The 6371-nt window shown below is 38.2% G+C and overlaps 1 long non-coding RNA gene across 1 annotated transcript; it reads left to right on the top strand.

The window, feature by feature from the left end:
- Positions 1-330: 330 nt before the first annotated feature.
- Positions 331-5672, top strand: LOC125525598. The gene is made up of 6 exons (XR_007291365.1): positions 331-506; positions 1080-1150; positions 1360-1511; positions 2070-2194; positions 4214-4320; positions 5196-5672. It is a non-coding gene; the product is annotated as an uncharacterized LOC125525598 (long non-coding RNA).
- The last annotated feature ends 699 nt before the right edge of the window (positions 5673-6371 follow it).

The following is a 6371-nucleotide window of genomic DNA, read 5'->3' as shown; positions in this document are numbered from 1 at the left end:
TATTCAACATAGATCTTAAACTGACCAGACAATAGTATAATATTTTTTATTTACGTCCTTATAATTGTATTGCCACGAAAAACAGATTTGGAATATCAAAGAAAGCAGGTTCTTATGCTACATAATTGTTTCCTCTACTTATAGTTAACCTCTCTATTCTTCCTGTTTGAATCTTCATTGTTGATTCCAAGTTTGCTGCTTCCCAAAAAGTGGAGATTTGTAGTACGGACAGAACTTCAACCTATTCAACATAGATCTTAAACTGACCAGACAATAGTATAATATTTTTTATTTACGTCCTTATAATTGTATTGCCACGAAAAACAGATTTGGAATATCAAAGAAAGCAGGTTCTTATGCTACATAATTGTTTCCTCTACTTATAGTTAACCTCTCTATTTTGTCGTCTCTAACAGCCAAGATGAGTGATCTACTCTTACGGCTCATGCTAACTGAACTGGTGATGTTTCTTTCTTCACCTCGATTGACGCCACATGTTCCCCCTGGTGAGTCTTGACACCATGTTTATACAATTAAGATCGTCCTCTGGTTGCTTGAACACATTTGATTTATTGCAAATTTTGGTACACTATTTTGATAGGAGTGTTCTTTGCTTACTGTTCACACTTACTAGGTGTTTTTTAGAATGTTTGTTAGAGCATAGTTCATGTATCTGGTACCTTAGCATTGTTAGCTTTTAAACTTGTTTTATGTCCATCACCCAGACATCATCTTATGTTCTTCTCAATTTGTGTGCGCAAAAGTTGCAATTCCATGTTCTAGGCTTAGCTCAACCAGATAACATGTAGGGAGTTCAATTTTATGTGTTAATATAATGGTGGAATCATATATCTCTAAGGTGCAGTCATTAGTCAAGTGTCAGTAACTTGCTGGTAGTTCTATTATGTCATGAACTAAAATGTTAAGGAGATTTCTTCCGTTTTATGAATTAACGATGTGGCCAACTGTTGTGAAGTCTCAAAAATGAGAAATGGTTGTCCATCAGTTGGTTTCTTGATTTTCTGCTTGGTTTTGTGAAATGCATTTTGATTAGGGTTAAGGTTGGCCTTTGGTCTCAGGTTGCCGCGTCGTCCTCGTCTTCGGCTTGCAAGGGACTGGATCTGGTGTGATTGATTCTTCCTCTCGCAAGGTGGGTACATCCTCTGTTTCGATTTCTTCCACGAGTTTTGGTTTGCTGACTGAGAAATTTCAAGCAGAAAATGCACATATTGTACTTCTCTTGACTATTGTTTCTTCCTCCATTTTACCTTTCTGGGTATGTCCATTTTTCATTAGATACTTTTCTGCAGCGCATATGCGACAAATTCACAAATTTATAATTTTGACGTACTGCTGAAGGTAGAGGGACAAAAATTGAAGATCCAAATGAGCGACTCAAATTCAGGATTTGAGTTACCAATGTAGTGTCTACGACTGGCTGATGGTTCAAGAGTTCGAAGAAAGTCAAGCAGAAGGGAATACTACACATGCCCACGCTGCTATATGCCAAGGTATCACTTCGGCGGTGTTATTAGTTGCCATTCTGTCCTGATACAAACATGAGCCTAGAGTAGAGGAAGCACAACCCCAGCAAGAACATTCCTGTCTCAACATATTGGAGCCCCACTTTTGCGGATTTATCTAGAAGTTAAAACAGTTGCTACTGTCACAACATACTAGATGCAACTTAGTATGCTGCCCTATGTCCCTCTTAGTTTCAGCACCACAAGAGCAGTATTGAGATGATTGGAAGTTTCCTTCTCTTCACATCTATATTTTGTTACAGGTTAAAAGGTCTGAAAATCTAGGTATGCTAGCATTGACAATCTTGCAGCTCTTTTGAATTAGTCCTAAATCATAACAGAAAGCTTTCTTTCATGATAATATATATTTCCGGATACATACTAGAGGCTACATATTGGGCAATACTAGAGGATACATACTAGAGGCTACATATTCCGACTTGCCAAGCCTTAAAGCCAAGTTTTTGTTCATCGATTTACCTACAAAAGATTAAGAGTTATAATAGATTCTCTGATCTAAACGAGTTAATGCAATGTTGCTGGCAGGTGCTAGAGGCCACATATTGGGCAGGAGCTTTCGTATGGTGTGCAAGTGCTAGAGGCTACATATTGCTGGAAGGTGCTCAATTCACATTAGGACAGCCCACCCCCAAGAAGAAATTAAAACAGAGGTGAGACCTCAACTTCATGCCGATAAAGTTAATCGCTTCACATATACACGGTCCTTCACTCTCACTGATAATGCACCTTCACTTCCTTTTACCTGCCTATGTAATCACAAATATGAGAAACCTATTGCCTTATTGAACTTTGAAGATCCACGTTCCGAGGTACATAATTGACTATATTGGCAAGTTACATCTTTTTTGTGGGCAGGCAAGTTACGTCTTAATTCTACTGTTTTTTCCAACCTTGCATTTTTTAAATCAATGGAGAAGACCAGTTCTCTCCAAGTGCGCATAGTCCTCTTTCCTGTAACCATATGAACTACTAAAGCCAATCTGTTGTTGGACTGGGTCACATACATTTTGTGCACCGCGCTTCCATACTCATGTCATATTTTGGCAAGGGCTATTCTCACTAACATATTCTGTCGTACCAACTGTCATCTTATGTAAACATGCTGTCAACCTATGAAATCTACTCCCTCCGTCCCATAATATAAGATGTTATACCAACCAATATATGAGTACATTGGTTGTAATAACATTGGACATTGCTTTGTTGAACATCTTTCTGAGTTTCACTTATGCAAAACAATGACATATTCTTTCTTGCATCATATGGTGGTCTTTTTTGTATTTCAGTGGAACTGGACTGTGATATTAAAGATCATGCCACTGTTATGTTTTAGGAGCAAGTTGTTACTAATGTTGGATTATCAAATACCATTTTAAACTGGAGTTCACAAAAAAGTCAAAACATATAGCGATGTAGCACATGATTTTACAAGTTAATTATCAGCACATATACATTCATTGTTCTTCACGGATTTCTTGATGCTAAAACCGCCTGATACATGGAAGTATACACCTTTGCTTACTAATAGGATTTATTTGAGTATGTACTCTAGCCTGGTTAGATATATCTTATGCATGTTCTTACCTTTGTTTCCTTAGTGTACAACCTTATACTTGGTGTCTTTTGAACTTAAAATGTATTACATAACAACGGGTGAAAGAGCTGGTGTACATAATCATCGGAGAGTCGGGATAAAACTGAAAAAATGGAACTCTTGAGCTTTGTCACATTTTAGTAGGAAAAGTTGATATGCAGGTTGTCAAGAGCTTCTTTTTTGTCCATCAGATAATTTATATAGCTTTGTCACCGAAGGTAAGTTTCGGATAGGGGATGCTGCTTGTGAAAATTATATACAACTACGAGTCCCTAGGTAAGTTCCGCATAGGGGATGTTGCTTGTGAAAATTATATACATCTATGAGTCCCTTTCTCTTTCCTGATATTTACAATTCCTTTTCAATTGGCCGTCACCGACACTGGCTGAAATATTTAGTTCTGTTGTCGCGCACCTAATACTTGCACACTATTTGTTTATCTATTTAGTTGGTCCTCACTGAAAATATATATATTGTCCGCGATGGATGTCGAATTTGGTGTGGAATAGTTAATGAGAATCTGGAGAGTGCCTAATGTTACATCAACCTTTTTTCCGTCCCAGATACACTATTAGTGTTGATCAGCTACAAAGAACACTAAATAATATATGGGGATTAGAATGTAGGTACATGGAATGCAATCCAGCAGAGGAACTCAACAAATGAATAGACTCATAGAAAGCTACCAGTTCACCTCACACTTGATCTATTAGCTTTTTTATTTTTCAGTAGTAGCATGTATGCCATGTAGATGAGTTATTCATAAAACTTACTGGTTCTCTAGAGGAAACATCTACTTTATCAAAAGACATCAAAGCTAATTTTCTAGGATGATATGATGATACCTTATATAGAATCCAGTTTACTCGCTCTTCATAGAAGTGCTTTTAAGTGGTAGAAGTGTGCAGAACATTTTTACTCCCTTTTCTCCATTAACTGTTCAATGGATGAATAATTATCTTTCTGCTTTAGGAATACTAGCTTGATTAATTAGTGTCTCTGTGCGATCGAAAAATTTGTAAGTCCTGAAAGTGAATCCTGACCGATGTACCCCTGCTTACCTTTCTATGAACAGATTATTCACTTTGTGAAGATCAATAACAATGAGGAGCAGGTGCCGGCAGCTAAGGCGTGTTTGTCTGGTACACGTGAGCCAATTTCTCCTGTTAGGGTGGACGACATGTATGACTTTACGTCTTTACCCCGCATGTCGGTCCTTGGTTTGCTTGATTTTTAATGAGCGATGTGAGATTGATAGCGGGTCACATGTTTATCAATGTTATTTTGGCATCATCAAATTACTTACCTGCCAGTTCTTCTGTCGCAACTCTCTATCTTTATGTTTATACATTTAGAAATCTTGTCTTAGGTTACAACTACTATTAAAGTAGTTGTATCTGCACTTTACCCGCGTTCACTCTTCTCATGTTTGATTTTTATGCTTCTATTTTTTTGGCTGACGAGAGCTTTCATGGCTGCTTATGTCATGTGAGTAAGCCCGATGCCAAATGTTAAAAAGTAAATACGAATTGAGCTACAAATTCTTAGAGGAAATCAGATAGCTCCATTTGGAACGAAAACTGAAAAACACAACTTCCAGTTGGCTTTGATAGAATAGCAGCAGATCCAACCATGGCTAGCCAGAATAGGTTCTTCTTCGTCAATTGGGCTAGAGAGACGATCATGATTGGTCAATATGGTAGCATACAAAATATGTCACAATGTCAACCGACTGTAGATTTGATGGTCCAGTTTCACAGGCAATTGACATTTGTATCAATTATCCTGTGTATACATTATGCTATATGACCATGGAAGGTATGCCTACAAAATACAGAGCAGTTTGGTCTACAAAACATTTTACAAATATATTTGACGGTCCATATGTGTGTTTTCCTTTGACCCTGCAAAAGAATTGTAAAATAATGAGCAGTTCTGGAAAAATACCAGAGGCCCAACTAAGCACAGTAGAAAGCCCGCATCTCACTTTACCATTATATAATTCATTTTGGTACCATCTGACCTAATGTTTTTCATTTCCTTCTGCTCCAAACCAGGCAAGCAGCCGCGATGACGGACAGGCCGCTCTCGCACCACCAGACTCCCTTCAGGGTAGTTACCCACGGGCACGTACTTTTGCCGTTTATTTTTACTTGTGATTCCGCTCGTTGTGAACGTGGCTCGATCCATGTTGTGGCCCAGTTATTATTTTTGTTTTGTTTCGATGGATCGTCTTGGCTTGCTTTTGGCCTGAAGTTGTTGCCTTGCTTTTGGCACACCTGATTCCACTACCTTTTGTTGTTGCTTGGACCAGTTTCTATGTAATGAACATATTTATATCAATGTTGTGCTTCTGTTATAATCTTGCTATATTACACTGGTGATTTTCGGTGATTACTCTGATTTCTACTTGCCCCAGTGAGTATTTACACGGTCATACTCATGTTGTATAATTCCTTTGGCTAAATTGTATAATTCTGACAGGTTCATACATCATGTTAAGGAGTATTAAGTTATAGCACGCTTACTTAGGTTCTTTGGCATGTTATTCATAGGGTTATCAAGTAGGTCCTAATAGGGTTACTCACAGTATTAAGTTAGGGATTGAACTTGTGGCAGTCCAATATCATGCTATTGTGTATATTTGCAATGCTTTGGTCACTGTATTATTGTTACTGGATTGGATATGACTTTTACCCGGCAGCGGTGCTGCCGGGTGCGGCAAGCCGCACTTCCTATCTAGTAGTTTATGCTTGTAATAGTACATGCGTTACTGGAACTTATATGCTACATTGACGGAGATTGTGAAGATGGTGTTTGAGGCGTGTCGCCATCTGCTTTTGCTTAATTCTACATAAATATACTAAGTGGTTTTTTTGTGTGCCAAAATTTGGTGTCACTCGAACTCGATAGGTTATGTCAAGTAAGTTGGCTTGGTGGAATCATCCTCATGATTAAAAACTTGAAAAAGAAAAGGACGCTACATCTACTAATTAGGGAGGAAAGGTATCGGGCTGAGGTGAAGGCTTAGAAGAAAAATCTCTGGAACACTCGCCATACTGATCGTTCAGTTGTGGCACCGATTCTTGCCGAAATAGGAGAGCTATCCTTATCTTTTCAAGTTTTTGTTATTCAGTATGTAACTCGTTCAGCAAATTTATCATCTTATCTTTGTGCTAAGCATGCCTGTACGCTGATGGTCACTGATAGCTGGCTGGACTCTGTACCTTCGT

Source organism: Triticum urartu, chromosome 7 (assembly GCF_003073215.2).
Source record: "Triticum urartu cultivar G1812 chromosome 7, Tu2.1, whole genome shotgun sequence".
Lineage (NCBI taxonomy): Eukaryota > Viridiplantae > Streptophyta > Magnoliopsida > Poales > Poaceae > Triticum > Triticum urartu.
Note: the sequence above shows the minus strand (reverse complement) of the source record. Positions and strands in the feature narration are given on the sequence as shown.